This window comes from Nicotiana attenuata, chromosome 11, assembly GCF_001879085.1.
Source record: "Nicotiana attenuata strain UT chromosome 11, NIATTr2, whole genome shotgun sequence".
NCBI classification, from domain to species: domain Eukaryota; kingdom Viridiplantae; phylum Streptophyta; class Magnoliopsida; order Solanales; family Solanaceae; genus Nicotiana; species Nicotiana attenuata.
In genome coordinates, this window is record NC_031999.1 from 24,715,624 (window position 1) to 24,735,957 (window position 20,334).

A 20,334-nucleotide genomic window follows, 5' to 3' on the forward strand; every position below is an offset into this window, starting at 1 on the left:
AAAAAAACCCCTCTTCCTTCTTTCCTCCACTCAAATTTTAATTGAGCCACCTGTTTAGTTTTTTCTTGGAGAGGGAAAGTGCTCCAGCCAGCAATAAGAATGTCATATGAGTCAGAGAGATTTCAACAACAACAATATGCCCAGTGTGATCTCACAAGTAAAGTTTGAGGATGGTGAAGTATACGCAGATCTTACCTCTACTTTTGTAGGATAAAGAAATTGTTCCGATAGACCCTCGACTCATGATCGAGAGCCAGAGAGATTTCATTATAACAATTTAACACAACACTGGATTAATCACAAACCAAAAACTGTGAACCTATAGCTTACCATCTGCACAACGGAATGAGGATCTAGAACTTAAATCGCCTATAGAGCAAAATGATTTGAGTTTAAACAGCAAGAAGTTTGTCTGAGACAACTCTTTCGTTTGGTATGTGGGATAAGGTGGGATAAGGTATGAGATTAAATCCCATGTTTGGTTGCTGGTATAAATTTATACCAACAACCAAATGGTATAAATTTAATCTCAATCTTAATAGAGGATATCCCACCTTATCACATCAAACTTGGGATTAAATTATTCAACATCCCAGGTGAAATAAATGTTTAATCCGTGTACCATTCCATTTATTATTCCACCTCTTTTAAGTCTTGGTAGTGAGCCATTCCATTTAAGCGTTGGCACTTTGATTGGCATTGGCATCTGTACTCTCCACGGCTGTAGTCACACCAACTTCAGCAGGCCGAATAATTCGGTCATACGAGGAGTATCCCGGCTGCAAATATAATAAGTAAAATTAAGTTGTCTGCTACTCATTTGACTTTCAATGAGAAGGATGACCATTATATTTGTGATGAGTAAAGATCAGGAATGCTTGAAACACTGCATTATGCTTATTTGGATCAAATTGTTCATTTGTAGGATCACATTTTTCAACACCAAACTTTTGGAACACCTGAAAAATTAACCCACAACTAGCCAAAGAAGAAAACTTTAAAAGATCTAAAGGAGAACCTACTGGCGGAAAGGATTTAAGACCCTTCAACATAGTGCAAAAGGCAATAATAACATTTAGCAGCTATATACCCCTGGACCTCAATAACTAGTATAAAAACACCATTGAAGTTTGAAATAGGACAAAAGGTACCCAGAGATAGGCTTTTCCTAGTTAACTTCAACATTCAACATGAACTTGTAATGAGAAACTAGCAAGCCTTCTACTGGGATTCTGTCAACGCCCAAATTTCTCCCAATCTTCAAATTTACCCTGTAAATGGAGCAAATAGCAAGCCTTCTACTGGGGAGTTTTTGAAATTAATATCTACTAATACTATTTTAGTTTTATATATATTACTACTCCATTTTTACCATTTTATATGATATAATTACTCCAGTAAGAGTCCAACAATCCCTTCTTTGATTAATCTAAAGAGTCAAGAATCTTTGTCCCACGGCTTCCCTAACATAAAGGGGATTTTTCTCTAAGTGGGTCGCTTCTCGCTCCTAACTTTGCCCTCATCTTCCGAACCCATCTACTCTTTTTGAGATGGAGGGAGAATTTCAAAGTAGATATGATCATATAGAGGCGACCTAAGAAAAATCGCTACTAAAAGCTTAGCCTCTGTGCTGACTATTAAAGTTGCCACAAAAAGATTTTTGCTGCTATAAATAGGGTCACTACAATATGTCGCCATAAAATATTCGATTTTAATATGTTATTTATTAGATCTTTTAAATTAAGGAAAGTTATTTACTTGAAAAGCGCCTAGCAACGATGCTGGGCGCCATCACGGTCTAAAATAGAATTGGATCGTGGTATAAACTGACAAAACATAGGCTTTGCAAGATTAACGTACAATCATTATAAGAAGAATTAAGGTAAACAAATACAAAAATCTAGTCTTGATTTTTTACGAGAATGATGCCATAAATGAAGATGTACACATTGAACTAAAGTACACGTACATATTGAATTGGAGTAATTTTTTAAGAGTGTACCTCAGCAGCTGTTAATCAGTCCTTTCAATAGCTTCCGAAAGCGTATTCAGAAGTGGGACGGCCCCGGCTGTGTCCTTGGATGCATCAAACATTCTTTTACAACGGAAGAAGAAGCCCTTCCCAGATTATCGGCAACATAGATCTATAAGCGCTTCTACAGAATTCTGAATGGCAAACTTGTTGGAATTTTCTGCGTTTCGTCTAGTTCTCTCCATCAGATTTTCATCCAGGCATAAATGCGAAAAACCTGATGTTGCTTTCTCAGAAGCGCTTCTACAGAATTCGGGGTATTTCCTTGTCAACCACATGTTTCACCAAGTCATTGGGGTGGGTTCTGAATGTGTTCAGAATCAGCAGAAGCTGAAGCTTTCTCTTGTGCGCTTCCTCCTCGTTCAAGTAATTGGTACTGACTGAGATGTTTCTTTTTCAATATTGTTATTAATTAGAGGTTGGGGGGATGCAGAGGATGAGATTCCAAACCGTTGCAAGGCAGCAGATTCCTTTATGTCGCGAAACTGAGATGAAAGAATGGGAAGGTGATGCTCATGCATGTTGCTGTTGTCGCTGTGAGTTGCGGCACCGAGTTAACACATGAGTCCTTGAAAAGATTCTACCCCCAACATATCCCAAGTTGGGTTTTGCTTTTGCGATACGGATTGCGCGACAGCAGAAAGTTGAACGAGGGAGAAATGGAGCTAACTTGTGAACTCGGATACAGAAATGGGTTTTAGGAACTGAGGAAAAGTGGCCCTACCTTGGAGAGGAAGAAAAACACTAGTAGCCATTTTTAAACCTCCTACTTAAAAAATATTCATAATTTACAATGTATTTTAAGTTTAGTTAATTATGTAGACAATAAATTTGCGTCGAGAAAATAAAATCAAGACCGAAAATATCGCAATAAATCGTAGTATTTTATTTCAAATATTTGAGTGTACAATCTCTATGGATCCTCTGATTCTTCTTTTCAATTGTAAATAAATTCAAAGGCCTTTGAGCTTGATCTTGAATTTATAGTTATCGCCACGAAAGATGATCTTGTTCTTGAGCTTGATCTTGATTGCTTGGACTTGAACTTGATTTGGTCTTCGTTCTTGAGCTTGGAATTGATTTGTTCTTGAACTTGACTGCTTGAACTTGAACTTGATCGCTTGAACTTGAACTTGATTGCTTGAAGCTTGAAACTTGTGGAAGAATTTGCAGTGTTTGATCCACGAGCTCTTTCTTGCTTCTTGTTATAACTTCTGGTGTCTTTTCTGAGTTATGAAGACCCCTATTTATAGTTGTGGAAGGGAAGAGTCATGATAAGAACAAACTCTTTCCGATCAATCAAATTGAAGGGTGACATGGCCGCATTTGATTGGCCAGAACATGTCACTTGCACACGTGGCACGATTTCATTGGCCTTTCAGTGTGACTGGGCATGCCTTGTCATTTTGACACGTGGCATGATCATATTGGCTCCTCCGCTTGACTTGGCGTGCCACGTCATTTGACACGTGGCACCAAACTGGGCCTCTAGGAAGATGTCATCTTGGACTTAGTGAAGTGGGCTCATCACTTGAGCCCAGTTAAATGGGCTAGCCCAATGGATTAAGGTATTTATTTAATCCATATGTATTTGGACTTATATAATTAATTCAATTATATTAGCCCGTAGTATTTATTTGGACCAATATATCTTGAATTTAAAATATAGCCCAACTAATTTTATTAAATTTAAATTCAATAAATTTTGCATGCCTACAAATGCCCACTACTTCAAGACTTATCGAGGTGTACGCTATTAGGCTTGAAGTTACCGCAAAAATTGTAACATCTCTCTTTTTTTTCAAGAAAAATGGCATTTTATCTGTGTAACTTACAACATGTCGTTCTTCTTCCACAATTGCCGAGTAGATTTGAGCTAAATAATAAGAGATGCAATCTCCAAGCATGGACGTAACTGTTAAAAATTTTGATACTTAGAATCGTAATTGACTAGACATATTCCCTTCACTTGTAATGATCACACATAAGTTTAGATAGCTCAACCCCACTTTCTCCGGTAATCTTCCTATTTACACTTCTTTTCAGTTGACAATTCCTATTGGACTTTGTCTCCAATTATAATTGTGATAACACAGTAACCAAACTAGGTTTGGACATCCAGGGACTAGTATCACCGCCAATGATTAACTTAATTCTAATAGGAGACGAATTACAGTGATCATCCCACATCGGAAATCTGTCCTCGACAGCTGCCTTCGGAAATCTATATAAGCTCGTATATTCTTTGCTCAATTAGCACCAATTCAAGCGTTCTCAAACCATTTTGAGTCTTGGAAGCATTAACGCGAAGGTAATCTCTTTTTCTTTTCTTGTGCTTTTCTTGTTTCGTTGTCCTTTTTTCTTTTTTTGTAGGTCAAGCGAGAAAGATATGCTCTTGTTCAACAAGATGATCCATGCATGAAGAAGACAATCTTGGGGTGTGAGGGGGTGAATACTCATCCTTGCTCGACTATCGGAGAGATTACTCTCAATGTGGCTCGACTATCGGAGAGGCCAACTTAAGGTGCAAAGGGGCTCATATGTCCACCTTAAGATTGGAAGATTTATATATCCACAGAATGTGGCTTGACTATCGGAGAGATTACTCTCAAAATGGCTCGACTATCGGAGAGCCAACTTAAGGTACAAAGGGACTCATATGTCCACCTTAAGATTGGAAGATTTATATGTCCACAGAATGTGGCTTGGTTATCGGAGAGATTACTCTCAAAACGGCCCGACTATCGGAGAGATTACTCTCAATGTGGCTCAACTATCGGCGAGGCCAACTTAAGGTGCAAAGGGACTTATATGTCCACCTTAAGATTGGAAGACTTATATGTCCACAGAATGTGGGCTGACTATCGGAGAGATTACTCTCAAAACGGCCCGACTATCGGAGAGATTACTCTGAATGTGGCCTGACTATCGAAGAGATTACTCTCAAAACGGCCCGACTATCGGAGAGATTACTCTCAATGTGGCCTGACTATCGGAGAGATTACTCTCAATGTGGCTCGACTATCGGCGAGGCCAACTTAAGGTGCAAAGGTACTCATATGTCCACCTTAAGATTGGAAAGTTATAGTTTCTTTTAAGGACAAACCCGCGAAGAGGCCAACTTAAGGTGCAAAGGAACTTATATGTCCACCTTAAGATTGGAAAGTTATAAAGCTTCAACTCGAAGACGACATCGACTTGAACACTTGGAAAACTTTGAAGATTTGGCGGACTTTGCAGACTTCAACTTGAAGATTCGGAGGGCTTAAACAATTCAACTTTAAGACCGCGAATTTGAAGACTGAAACTTGAAGACCGACGAACTTGAAGACTTCAACTTCGAGACTTGGAGGGCCTAAATATTTCAACTTGAAGATCGGCGAATTTGAAGACTTCAACTTGAAGATATATTTCTTGAAGATCAGCGAATTGAAGACTTCAACTTGAAGACCGACGGACTTGAAGACTTCAACTTTGAGACTTGGAGGGCCTAAATATTTCAACATGAAAATCAGCGAATTTGAAGACTTCAACTTGAAGACCGACGGAGTTGAAGATTTCAACTTGGGGATTCTATCAATTCCAGATTTGTGCAGTCTCACCAAAAAAATTATATCTCAGTGTAAAAATATAGAACATATCCAAAATTCTTAATCAAACAACTTCAGAATCGTTCCAGATAATATTTTGAAATCAACTTTATATTGCACCACGCTATCAATTCCAGATTTGCGCAGTCTCACAAAAATTCATACTTGTGTTTCCTTTTGATGTCTCTCTTCTCTTCCCCCTTTTTTAAGAGGGCGGACTTGGAGACCAACAAACTTGAAGGTTTGGCAAACCTGAAGGCATAGAGAATCCCTGGACTTCAATGCAAATACTAGACATCCTCCTAAAATCAGCCCATCGAAGATATCAATTTACCATAGAGGGTTCCCCCCTTTAAATCAAATGAGATCATTGTTCAGTAGGAGGATGGCATTTCAGCTTGATTTTACATTCCTTCATACTTCATTTGAACAACAATTGGGGCAATATGTATCTTTTGAACTTATGCGACTGAACTTAGAATGAAACTCTAAGCTGCCTACGTACCTCGGTGAAGAGGATCAAGTCATACCGTAGTTCAGACTGGGTAGATTTTTTTTTTACGTCCTAACTTTTGCCTAGGCCGCCTCTTTCGAGATTTTCAACCTAGAAGACTTTTTTTTTGCAGCTAGACCATTGGCGGCAACATTGTACATCTGAGCTCGAACGACCTTCTGTATAGAGTATCTTTGTAGTAAAGGAAGATTTCTTGGGCCAACAGTGCTCCTACAGGCCTTTCCTGCGCCGCAATGTATAGTATCAATGGCTTTCCAGGTATAGGCTCACGCATTTTCAAAATGGCTCCACTTTGGCTTGATCAATTTTGATCCCTCGATGTCGGACAATGAAACCAAGAGCCAAAAGGATTACCTTGTAGCAATAAATACCCTTGGGGGCGAGAATTCATTTTTGGGACATGCATTATTGAGGTCCCTGAAGTCAACGCATACTCGAATTTGGCCATTCTTCTTCCTTACAGGGACAATACTCAAGCAAAGACATCCCTGAACTCCTTGAGTAACTCAATATAAGTTCTCTCTTCATCAGCTTCTAGTAAAGCACTTAGGTAGGTAGGTCTTGGTTCAAGGCATCAACTGTCGTCCTCACTCCTTCTTCAAGTTCAACTGGAGCATCTTTCGCATCTTCATCTTCTTGAGGGTCCCCATCATTGAAGGATATATGATAACACGGCGAAACATCCTCCAATTCCGCATTATCTTCCATATGGCTTTACCTTCAGTACTTCTTTACATGAAACCACAAGTTTTGTTTGTCGCCTCATTCTGGAAGGAACCATTTGGAAATCCTTGAGATCTCCAACTTGTTCCCCTTCTTTAGTGGACCCAAAATTTCAAACACAGAGGTCCTTACAGGTGATTTTCCAAGTCGATCAAAGGCTAGAAGCGGCTGATGACGGTTGTTTGTATCCCAAACCTTCACGTGGTTGCCTCGTTGCAGCTTCTGATGGGAGCTTCCCTAACTTTGACGGCTCATTAGGATTGTATCCAGCTTTTGCAAATAGCTTGTAAGCGTTAGGGTCAAAACCTTCATCTGTTCGCTTTGTAGGGAGTGCCACATTCTGCAAACGATTTTGGGCTACAAACCTTGCAAGCAGCATTGAGGATGATTTTACTGCCTCAATTCGTTTGACCGGAAGAGTTAACTCCTTTAGCATGTTAGTTTGGCGATTAAATGATTCACCTTCATCTTTCTTCCTTTTAGGGACATATTGGAGCGCCGGACTTACTTTCTTGCCATAAGACGTAATATTCCCTCCATATGATTTATTCGCGTTGGGTTGTACCTCCTTACTAACAGCTTTGGCTTCACCAGTAGTCACCTCTTCTCTTTTAGTTGAGGGCTCTTTATTCTTTCTTTTCATGCCATCATCAGCTTTCAGCTCCTTCACAATGCGGTTCTTCAAGTAGAACTTTGCATCGGTGAAGTGTGACTCAGCCACGGTGAATGGCTCATCATCAGCAACTACCGTCTTCTCGACTTCACCGTCGTAGTATTTTAAACATTGATGGTATGTAGATGGAACTACTTTATTCTCGTGTATCCAAGGCCTCCCAAGCAAAACATTGTATGAAGTCTTCGCGTCGATCACATGCAGCCATGCACTTGATTGCATATCTTCAATAGTGATTCCCAGCCTAATCGCGCCTATGGCTCTTTGCCCCCCTTGGTTGAATCCTTGGATCATCACACGACTTTCTGAGAGTTCGTTCATGGGAATACCAAGTTCTTTCACAGTGTGGATTGGCAAAATGTTCACTGAGGATCCTCCATCAACCAGAATACGTTTTACCCTTTCATCGCGCATATAGCCAACCAGGTACAATGGGCGGTTATGAGGAGTGTCACCTAGCAAAAGATCGTCATTTGTGAACGTGACCTTTTCCTCACAAACATTAACTTCTTGAGGAGTGGACTCAGTGAGCTTCTCCGAAGATGGTGCCAACGGTAGGTCATCACTCTTTTCTTCCCCTTTGTCAGCATTGCAACAAGAGGCCTCAACACGATCACGGGAAATCTTCGTGCGGAACCAAGATGGCAAGAAATCCTCCAAGGTCACTAGATTTCATAGCTTTTGACAATGGTGCATCTCCACTTTTGCTTTCTTCAAATGCCTAACTGGATTCTTCTTCGTTGGTCTTTTTACCATCATCTTCCTTGTTGGTTGTTCTATTGATTCTTTTTGTGGGCTCCTTTTGTGGTGCCTACGACGAGTCACCAATGTCCAACCTTCATCATATCAGGTTGATTGACTTCATCTTTGTCGCTCTCCAGTAATTCTTCATCTTTACTTTCTTTAAAACCACATAATTCATCTGGACTGAATGAGCCAAAGGTGATAGAGACTTGGTTTGTGCTTGCTTTCTCATCTTCAAGCACGATCTTCTTTTCGCGAGCTAAGTCCATGACTTTATCCTTGAAGACAAAGCACTTCTCCAGAGGGTATCTTACAAGTCGGTGATATTTGCAGTAATTTGGGTCATTTGTTTTCCCAGCTTCATTTGGTCGCTTCATCTCCAGAAGCTCAATGAGATTTAACTCGAGGAGTTCTTCGAAAATGGCTGGCACATTAGAATCCAGGAATGGGTACTCTTTCTCTTGTATTTCTTTTAAAGTGAACTTTCCACTTGGCTTGTCTTGAAAGGAAGTGGATTTCATACTCTGCTTCTTGCTCACCTTCGTCGTGAACTTCATAGGTGACGTATTGACATTCATAGCTTCTTTACTTTCAGACTTGGGCACGAACTTGCCCCACTTCCTGACTTCTTGCTTGTCATTCGCTTTGCGAGGTTCATAGATGGGCAGCCTTTCATTTCCAGCGGAGGCCATCCTTAATTCCATGTCATGGGCACGAGCTGCAAGTTCTTCAAATGTGCCAGGATTGATACCTTGCAAGATGTAGCGCAATCCCCAATGCATGCCTTGGATGCACATTTCTATGCTTGAAGCTTCACTAAGCCTGTCTTTGCAGTTGAGGCTTGCATTCCTCCAACGATTGATAAAGTTGACAACTGGTTCCCCCTTTCTTTTGATGAGTATTTGTAAGCTCTATCATACTCATAGTGCGTCTTGCTATAAAAATGATTGAGGAATTCTTGCTCTAGTTGATCCCAGCTATCAACAGATCCAGCCTCGAGGTCCGTGTACCAATCAAAAGCCTTTCCTTTTAATGAGCGGACAAACTACTTGACGAGGTAATCTCCATAAGTCCCAGCATTGTTGCACGTCTCCACGAAGAGCGCAACATGTTGTTTTGGGTTACCTTTACCATCAAACCATTGAAACTTCGGAGGTTGATAGCCAGCAGGCATCTTCAACATATCGACCCTTGCAGTGTACAGCTTTGCATATGTAAGGGAGGATTTGGCAGCAACTTCATATTTGTTCTTAATGGTTCCGTCAATGAACTCCTTCAATTGATCGATTGGAATCATCCCTTCAGATGAGACAGGGATAGACTTAGTGGATGCCGCTTTTCTTGGGGGAGAGTCACTCTCTAGAACCTCTGGGAGCTTGCCGGGTGCATGGGTGGTTTCTTCTTCCATCAAGATTCCCACCCTGTCTGTTAGCTTGTCAATTCTAGCCTCTTGATTTTGCATGCATTTGGTCAAGCCAGCGATTGCTTCCGTCAAGTTTGCCAACTGCTCCTCCATAGATGAAGTGTTTGTCATCATGGCTTGCATGATTGTCATGGACGATGGAGAGTAGCATGGATTTTCACACAGATTGATCCTTGATTGGCTCACGCTATGTGGTGTAATTGGGGAGGATCCATCACTTGAAGCATCGTCATCTTCCTTCAGAGCAGAGTGCTTGGATCCGGAGAGGTCAAGCAGAGCAAGAGTTTTCTTGATCTTTTCAGCAACATCGCTTCCTCCTTCAGATGCGTTTGTGGAAGATCTTGCTCCTTTTGAGGATGAAGATCCGAAAACAGGGGTTGACGCGGACGGCACTTGGGGTGCTTGTTGTCCTAAAGAGCTTGTTTTGCTCCTCGTAACTGGTCTGAAGCTTCCGAAGGTATTATCGAGGATGCTTTTCACATCAGCATAGAACCTTGAGTTAGCAGCCTTGGTGGAAGTTGAACCGGAGTTGATATTCTTTGAAGTCATTTCAATGTTCTTGGACTTTGGTGATTGAAAAGTTGAGATGAGAGGTAGAGATTGTCCCACTGGGCGTGCTAGAATTTGTAGAAAATAAATTTGAGTCGAGAAAATAAAATCAAGACCGAAAAATATTGCAATAATCATAGTATTTTATTTCGAATATTTGAGTGTACAATCTCTATGAATCCTCTGATTTTTCTTTTCAACAGTAAATAAATTCAAGGGCTTTTGAGCTTGATCTTGAATATGTAGTTGTTTCCACGAACGATGATCTTGTTCTTGAGCTTTAACTTGATTGCTTGAACTTGACCTTGATTCGTTCTTTTTTCTTGAGCTTGAACTTGATTTCTTGAACTTGAACTTGAAGCTTGAACTTGAACTTGATTGCTTGAAGCTTGAAACTTGTGGAGGAATTTGCAGTGTTTGATCCACGAGCTCTTTCTTGCTTCTTGTTATAACTTCTGGTATTTTTTATGAGTTATGAAGACCCCTATTTATAGTTGCGGAAGGGAGGAGTTGTGATAAGAACAAACTCTTTCCGACCAATCAAATTGAAGTGTGACATGGCCGCATTTGATTGGCCAGAACATTTCACTTGCACATGTGGCACGATTTTATTGGCCTTTTAATGTGACTTGGCATGCCTTATCATTTTGATACGTGGCATGATCCTATTGGCTCTTCCGCTTGACTTGGCGTGCCATGTCATTTGACACGTGGCACCAAACTGGGCCTCTAGGAAGATGTCATCTTGGGCTTAATGAAGTGGGCTCATCACTTTAGCCCAATTAAATGGGCTAGCCCAATAATATTGGTCTTATATTATTAATCCAATTATATTAGCCCATGATATTTATTTGGACTAATATATCTAAAATATAATCCAAATTATTTATTGAATTTGAAATCAATAAATTTTATATGCCTACACCAACTACTAGTGAAAATGGAAAAACGTATAGATTAGAAATTGTAGAAAATCATACTACTATTTTTTTCAAGTAAATTATTTATGAGTAGTATATCTAAGCGTATATATCTAATATAAGAATGTTTCAGATAAAATTATTAGGCCTATTTGATCGATGTTTCTATTAAATGTCTAGTGATTCTAAAAAAAAGTTACCCGCTCAAGCTAAGAAATTTAAGTTGAGGCGTAAGTATAGCTTGCTATAGAAGACAACATCAGATCATTTGTTTAAATATTGTAATTATCAAATCTTATGAATTAATTATTCTTGGTAAACAGCATCGTCCTTAAATGGATTCTACGGGGCGTGAATCTAGAGTAGTCCGGTTAATTAATATCGATTAGATGGTCTAAAAAGAAATAACAAAAGTCATGACTAGGTCAAATTTTTCATTCTTTTAACTTTTGGTAAAAGTCATTTATTTAAATAGGAGAGCCATTTAACATTTCTATGTAGATAGTAGTGTAGACTTTTGTAAGTTTTTGGTTTCGTGGGTCGCTCATGTGAGCCGACCCGATCCAATCTTATCCAACCCGTAAATAAAGGATTATCTTGTTTTTTAAATAAAGGATGAACAATTGTGTTATAATTGTTCAACCTTATCCTTAAAAGGAGGGCAAATAGCTATAATTGTTCAAATCCTTTTTGAAAAGGAGAGGGAACAATTATTTGATAACTGCTCAACCTCTCCTAATAAAAAGGGGAATTCTTCTACTTCAAAAGAGAGAGCACGAGACATTACGCAGAAAACAAAAGGAAAACCCTAAAGAAGGAAAAGCAATCCTAACTTTCTAGATTACATGATCACACTGAAAGATATTTAGTTTGTGAACTTTAACCTTGATTTCCTAGTGAAATCAAAGGAGACTTGGGGCAGAATCTTTTGGTAGCCACAATAACAATATCCGCTGCGAATTTAAGGTACACAATCCGTTATTTTTGCTTTGGATTTTATTACATTGGTATCAGAGCATGGTTGCATGATCTAGTTATTCATGTAAATTGTCTTGAAATCGTTGTTTTATAAGTTTAGGTTGAGATTTTTTTTGTTGGCTAATTTTTGACATGTTTCAGAGAACTATTTCGGGTTTTCTTTTTTTTTTTTTTTGCGTTTTGGCCATTGCCTGTTAAATATTTTGGCCTAATACATATATAATCATGATCTACTCATTTTGAGCTTTCCAAAAATATATTTTATATGAAAAACGGATTAAAAACGAGTGAGATATGCTTTTTTAGAGATTGGCAGTTTTTGACTATTTTTCTGATGAAAAACTGCTTCTGTTTTCAGCGTTTTAGAAATAACTTGTTAAATTTTTTGCCTAAAACTTATATATTCATGATTTTATGTGAAAAACGGAACCTTCCAACTTTAAAAACCCTTTTATGATCCTTTTTGTCTTCTACCAGAAATTTGTGACATACGTTGTTACATTAAATGGTAACAACCATATTTCTGATTTCTTGTTCCTATTTCAGATTTGGATGAACGGGAACATGCTCAAATTGCTCCAAGTGGGAGCGATATTTATAGAGGAGCAAAAAAAAATAGTAGAAGAATGCATCGCAAGAGGATCAAAACTCTAGTTGATTTAGATTCAGAGCCTGAAGTCATAAGAAATGATTCGAGGATGAAGCACAATCTGAACAGAGAAATAAGGCACGTAGGATGAAAATAAAAATGGCTCCTTTTGACTCTTTGCTTGATTTTCTCAGATTTCTTAGGATTAAATTAGATAAAATTCATAACAAATTCCTTAGTGTTGAGGATAGGGATGTCTTCGTCATTCTGTATCATTCTTTATAGGATTTCTGGAAAAAAAAATTGGGCCTGATGAACCATTATGGAGGTTCTAGGTGGCTCTAGGAGTGAGATGGGTAAAAATTTCCCATGATAACTTATTTTAGTTAAGTTTTTTTATGAACTCCTTTGTTTTATTTTTGATATATTATGAATATATATCTCTGTGTTTTATCCTATTTTGGATTGGTTGTTATTCTATCCTACTCTAGAATATGGTGTTAATAATAAGACTCAAAATCCTAGTGATTATAGCCTTCATCATATTAATGCACATTAAGAAATTAATTTCTAATTTTGGTTAAATATTTAGATCGTAGATGATAATTGGATACTTTCATATCCTTTCGATTTTACACTAAATGTGAAACCTTCATTAGAATTAATTTGCTTGAATGTGTATGGCACATGCATAATTGATGAATAAACTTGCGTGATTGTCTCTTAATTACAGACACGGCATCAAACAGTATTATTGCTGACTTAAACAAAGGTGAGAAACTAAATGGTGACAATTACGACATCTGGAGTCGTAAGATATGGTATGTCCTAGATGTGCAGAACGGTCTCGAATGAATAAAACATGTTCTAAGTCAACCAGAAGAGGGTAACACAGGTCAACACAGAAGAGATCTCAAAGCTTACAAAGCTTGGAAAAGGGCAGATTTCATTGCACGTGGAATCATTGTGAGTTCCGTGGTTAATGAACTGATTCGTGAATGTGAGGAATTTTCTAATGCTCATGCCATGTGGGAACACTTACGGGGAACATATGGGGGTACTTCTGAGACGCGCCTTAGACAGCTGATTATCAAGTTTGACACTTTCAAAAAGCATCATGATCAAAGCATCAAATAACACCTTAGTGTGATGTCAAGCATGATAGCACAACTCAAGAGTGCTGGTCACGTTCTCTCGGATGAGCAACAGCTTCAGGAAGTAATTCGGTCTCTTCCCAATAGTTGGGAACATTTGAAGGTTAACTTGACCCACAATGAAAGTATAAAAACTTTTCCTGATGTTGCTTGACATGTTGAACTTAAAGACGAGCGACTTGGTGCTGCTGAAGCTACTTATAATGCCTTTGTGGCTGAATCTAGTGGTACAAAGTTTTCAGGCTTCAAGCGCAAGAAAATTGGAAAAAGAAAGGAAAGGGTAAGGAGACAGAAGAAGGACCCTCTGAAAAAAATGACAAACTAAATTCCAAGAAGGGAAAACGGTTTTTTAAGAAGAGAGACAAAAGCAAAATGAAGTGCTACAATTGCCAAGTTCTAGGGCATTTTGCTCGTGAATGTACCGAGTCGAAAAAGGTAGCATTCCTAAACGCATCTCTGAGTTTTGTGTATGTTTCAATGTAACGACCCGACCGGTCGTTTTGAGCTTTTGCACTTTGATCGCCAGTTCTCGGGCATGACATGCCCCGTGTAATGCATTATGACTGATGTAGATCGTTGGTTTTGGTTTTCAGGAAAATCAAAATGAATTTGAAAGAATGGTCTCAGTTGAAAGCTTTGAATTTGAAAGGTTTGACCAAGAGTTGACTTATTTGTATATGAGCTCGGATCGGAATTTTTATGAATTGGGTAGCTTCGTTGGGTAATTTATGACTTAGGAGTGCGATCGGAATGCATTTTGGGAGTCCGTGTAAGGATTTGGCTTGAATTGGCAAAGTTGGTATCTTGGCGAATTTCGGTTGATAGGTGAGATTTTGATCCGAGGGTCGGAATGTAATTTCGAGAGTTTTTTTAGCTTCGTTATGTCATTTGTGATGTGTGTACAAAATTTCAGGTCATTCGGACGTCGTTTGGTCGGGTTTTTGATCGAAAGTGAGTTTCGGAAGTTCTTGGCAAACTTAGGCTTGAATTCGATGAGAATTGATGGTTTTAGTGTTGTTTGAGGTGTTTTAATGATTGGAACAAGTTTGAATGATGTTTTAGGATGTGTTGGTGCTTTTGGTTGAGGTCTCGGAGGCCTCGGGTGAGCTTCAGATGGTCTAACGGGCTAGTTTTGATGTTGGAAAGTTGCAGATTTTTCTTTCCATGTGTTGCAGGTTTTAAGTCTTCGCGATCACGTGGGTTGAGCCGCGATCGCGTAGAAGTAAATTTGGAGGCAGGCGAATTGCTCTTCGCGTTCGCGTCTGAGGGTCCGCGTTCGCGGAAGGTTGGTTAATGATGCCTCGCGATCGCATGGTATGGATCGCGTTCGCGTAGAAGGAGTTGGAGTCCTGTGATTTTAGTCATCGCATTCGCATCAGCTGAGCCGCGTTCGCGTAAGATGGGAAGTTGAAGCTTCGCGTTCGCATCCGTTTTGTCGCGTTCGCATAGACCATTTTGAGGCCTGGAAGATTTGCTCATCGCGATCACGAGCCTGGGCCCGCGATCGCATAGAAGGAATCATCAGCTGGGCAGAAGGGTTTTTAAACATATTTCATCCGCGAGCCTAAGTCATTTTCCTCCATTATTGAGTATTTTTAGAGCTTCTTGGGAGAAATTGAAGAGGGATTCGAAGAAGATTGATTGGAGGTAAGTTCTATGAACTAAAAACGTGATCATTATGTGAAATTAACCTAGAGATTCATGGAAATTTAGCTAAAATTGGAAGAACTAGGGCTTGGGATTTTGAGATTTTAAATTGGGATTTGAAGGGTCATTTGAGCTCGGATTTGAGAGTTCTTGATATGCATAGACTCGTGGCAAGATAAGGAACCCGTTGATGTAAAAAATTTTGAGTTTCGAGGAGTGGTCCCGGGGCTCGGGTTTTGCTAATTTCGGGATTTTTGATATTTTTCTATTGTTTTCGCTTGGGCTTTGTTCCCTTAGCATATTGTGATGTATTCGCTCTGATTTTGGATAGATTCAACGCGCGTGGAGGCCGATTTGAGGAGAAAAGGCATCGCGAGCTAGAGATTTTGCCGATTCGAGGTGAGTAATGATTATAAATGATATCTTGAGGGTTTGAAACCCCGGATTGCACATCGTAGTGCTATATTGAGGTGACTTGCACGCCGGATAGCGAGCGTGGGGTAGAGCACCGTTGGGGATTGTGACTTGGTCCGTCCCGATTGATGATTTTACTGTGTAATTGACTGAAACTTATTTGTTATCATCATGACTTGGGCTGATTGCCATGTTTGGGCTTCGTGCCAGCTATTTGAACCCCTTCGGGGATGGTCGTTGATATTTCCTCATTGTTTGATTTTATACTTGAAATCAGTCATGTATTTTTACACTGTTTTCAAAACTCAGCCAAGTTTACTTGATTTAACACTTGAAATGATATTTCCAATAATATTTTGGGCTGAGCGTCATGTTTATTGTTGCCCGACGATAAATGGATCGGGCTGCACGCCGCGGCGATATGTGGATCGGGTTGCACGCCGCAGCGGTACTAGTACTGTTCTATGTGTTTTCTTTGTTTCATTTGTCTACCATTATCTGTTGTCTGTGTTACTTCATGGGGTATCTATCTGATTGCCTGGCATTATCTGTTGAGTGAGTGTTGTACCCGAGGGGCATATTTCTGTGTTTATATGCACTAATTGTTTTGCATTCATTCGCATAACCGTTGAAAAAGTCATTTTCAAAAGAGGTTTGAACTGAGCTAAGATGTTTTCTAAAGATTTCTCAGCTTCCTGAAGATACAGAGGCATTGAGAGACTATGCAATTGTTCATTTGGAGGCGCTACGGTTTTCGACATCTGGTTGATAAGTGCGAGCTTGTGAAGGTATAATTGGTTGACTAGTCGTCGCAATTATGGCAACGTTGCGAGGTGGATGTTGATTGAGGATGGCGGGTGGTATTAGGGTACCTTGTGATTGGTGTTGTGCGTGCTGCAAAAGTTAGTTTTGCGGATCATTAAATGTTGTTTTCTATGGCTTCGCGCTAAGTGGAGGAGTCCACTAGCGGCGTCCAGGTTGCAGAGGTAGATTTACATCAGTTTTGGCTTGAGGTATGTATATAAGTGGTATTGGAAGGTTTCCGAAATTTTTATATAACTAAAGACTGAGATCTTGCAAGGGATGATATTGGGGCTCTGGTGGGATATTGCTTATCCACTATCTGAAGAAATGGTTCAGTTCGTTAGTGATGGGGTCAGCATGGCAATGGAAGTAATTGGTCCTTTTGAACGGGAATTCTATACTGGCATTTGTGGCAGTACTCTTGGATTGGACGGTCTGTGTGACTCAGTTGAGTTGGGGAGGTGCAGTCCTGATGGCTTAGTTCGGTGCGTGCGAACCTCGGAGGGTTCTCGGTGGTTTGGCAACGGCTTGAGTTGACTTGTACCACCGGTTTTGGGAATTGTAATTTGTTCAGAGTAATTTAATTTAAAGTTAGTAAATATCAATGTTATTTCAGTTTATGTTAGTCTTACCTAGTTTAGAGACTAGGTGCCATCACGACTCCTTCGGATGGATTTTATGGGTCGTGACATTGCCTAACGTGGAAAGCGGATCTCTCCTATTTTGAACCAAATATGGTTCAGATCTTCTTCTTTCCAGCTATGTTCATTCTTCGTCTCTTTATGGCCTGAATCTCTGAGATTTTCTCGATTCTTCATTTACCCGAAAAGCTAGGGTTCAGATCTTTCAAGATCTGTTATAGTTTTTCTATTTTTTGTTAAATATTTCTCGGTAATGTTTCCGTATATCTATCTATGTGCATCTCTATTATGATTTTTCATAGATATTTCTGAGTAATTTTTACTTACGCTAAAATTAGGGTTTTTTGATTCTTTGAAATCGAACCAAATCTGGTCTATATGTCTCTATGCACCTTTTTTATCACTCTTGCCATTAATTTCTGACTAATTTTACTCACCCTAAAAATTAGGGTTTCCGATTCTTTCTCTCCCTGTTTCCTTCAGTGATTTTTGTCTATATGTTTTGTGATTCTTGCCATTAAATGTGGATCACTTTCACTTACCCGTCTTTGATTCAAATTTGTTTAAGTCCTTAATTACCGTGTTAAAATCTCTGACTTTATGTTTTATGCATATATGCGCTTGTTACTTCTGGCTTACCTTAAATAAGGCTCTGAGTTTTCTTCCCTTAATTGACTATTAGATATTTCCTTGATTGATTATTGCTATATTTATGTGCCTAGTCCAGCGCTATTTAAACCTTCTCCCCTTTCCCCTTTAGATAGACTCGAACTCTCAATACTCTCACTAAGAAACCTAGGGCTTAGTTCTATAATCTGTCTGCTCTCTCTTGTTTACTACTGGTCTTGGCTGGCTGAAAGCCAAGGCCAAATATTCTGGATTCTCGACTCTGTTGTATTATTCTGATTTGCTTGCTTAACTGGTGAGTGACTATCCTTTGTCATTTCATCTCTATGTATCCCTGAACTATGTTCACAATCCAGCATGTTTAAAGTTCATTTTGAATATGATTCTTCCAGTCTATATGATTCTCTTTAGTCCTATAGTTGGTACTGTTAGTTCTGAGATTGGTTATCTTTAAATAATATGAATCCTCATAAAGGAAAACTTATTGTTTTAACTTGTCTTGTGCATACTGTTTGTTGGTCCTGAATTCGTTCTGAACTTTGTATCCTTAGGATACCACTAGCATGAAAATTAGTTCATCAATCCTAACTTTACAGACCTGTATTATTACCTAATTCATGTGCCATGCTAAGAGGTCTTGCATCCCTCTGGATCATGTGATAATCTGACTGTTAGCCTTAACACTTTTCCCAATTGTTTCTGCGATTAGAAAAGGTTGTCCTAAATGTTAGCATGCACACTTAGTGTAATTAGTTCTTTTCTGACTTGACTTGTTTGAAACTGTGTACTTTGCCACCCTTGCTTGTTTTCTTAATGCCATTATGCCTACGTGTTTTGTGTTCTAAAATTCTTTTATGATAGTCTTCTTCTAAGAAATCCAAACTGTTTTAAATCTGTCCCTACCTCTTTTATATGTCGTTACCTTTTTTAAAACTCCCAATCTTAGTCCTTTAGGTTCTATCCTAAACCACCCCGGTGTGAGCACTGTTCAGGGTCTATGTGAGACTCTTGTGAACTCTGACTCACTGGGAACTGGTTCCTAATCTCTTTTGAATCATTTCTGAGTATGTGGTTATGGTGTGAGCATTGCCCTAGGTCCCTGAGGCCCTTGGGAACTTTGACACATTGAAAACCTGATTCTATATGCGCTATGGGTGAATTACTCATTATTGGCTATGATGTACCTGTGAAATAAGCCTCGAGGTGGAAATGGTTTGAAGGCCTGGTGGCCCAAGTGTATTTGGGACTGATAAAGGCTCCCTATCTCATTACTATCATGTAATTGATTTGCTAATCCGGTCTGTAATAACTTTGTAATAAATAAGTTCTGGGGTATTTAGTAAAATCGAGAGGGTTTCTTATTTCTTTTATTAAACTGAGTAGAAATCCTGCCTATAGGGTTTCATCTATGCTGTGAATTCTGCTCATTTTGTCCAAAACTATTAAGTTCTACATTGATTAGAGATCTTGCCTATAGGATTTTCATTGGTGATGTTGATTATGCTAAAATCGTTTGAGTCTGTATTAGAAATAGTGCCTATAGGATTAATATTACAACTTTTGTTAGAAATCCTGCCTATAGGATACGTTAATTTGTCCAATAAAGTGTGTTAGCAATCATGCCTATAGGACCAATATTTGACTCAATTATTTTCTAGCAATGTGTCTAAAAATTTTGCCCATATGCTATTTAATTAGATATCATGCATATAGGATTAAAATCAGTTCAATGATAGATATCATGCCTATAGGATAAAATTAGTTCTATGATAGATATCATGCCTATAGGATTGAAAATCAGTTCTGTGACAGATATCATGTCTATAGGATTAAAAATCAGCTCAATAATTGATATCATGCCTATAGGATTAAAAATCAGTTCAGTGATAGAAATTATGCCTATAGGATTCTACTAATTGATTCTGAATACGATCATCACTATCGACATAGGATTGAACAACAATTCTGGATTCGTAACTGTGATGTATTACTGCATGAAACGCCCAGATGTTGTACTAAATAAAATCAGTAGGCAAAATAATAGGCCTTAACACTCGCATTAATGAAATTGATTCTGTATATTACTGCTCGCCTGTCTTCTCACATAGATATCCTGTCTATAGGATTTTGTGATTAATAAAACTTGCTAATGAATTGCGTGCATTTGCTGTTTATGTGTGGAGGTCAATATGAGCCCGTATCTGCTCTTTATATGAAAGTCCTAATTGTTTTGCTTGTCGCCTAGTCTTTTACATTTTTGAGCAACCTAGGTTTAGTCTAGAACTATCCTTAATAGTGGTCCTAATACCTCC

At 38.9% G+C, this 20,334-nt stretch overlaps 1 pseudogene; it reads right to left on the minus strand.

Annotated features, from left to right (window-relative positions):
• LOC109234766 lies at nucleotides 675-2,310 on the minus strand (annotated as a pseudogene).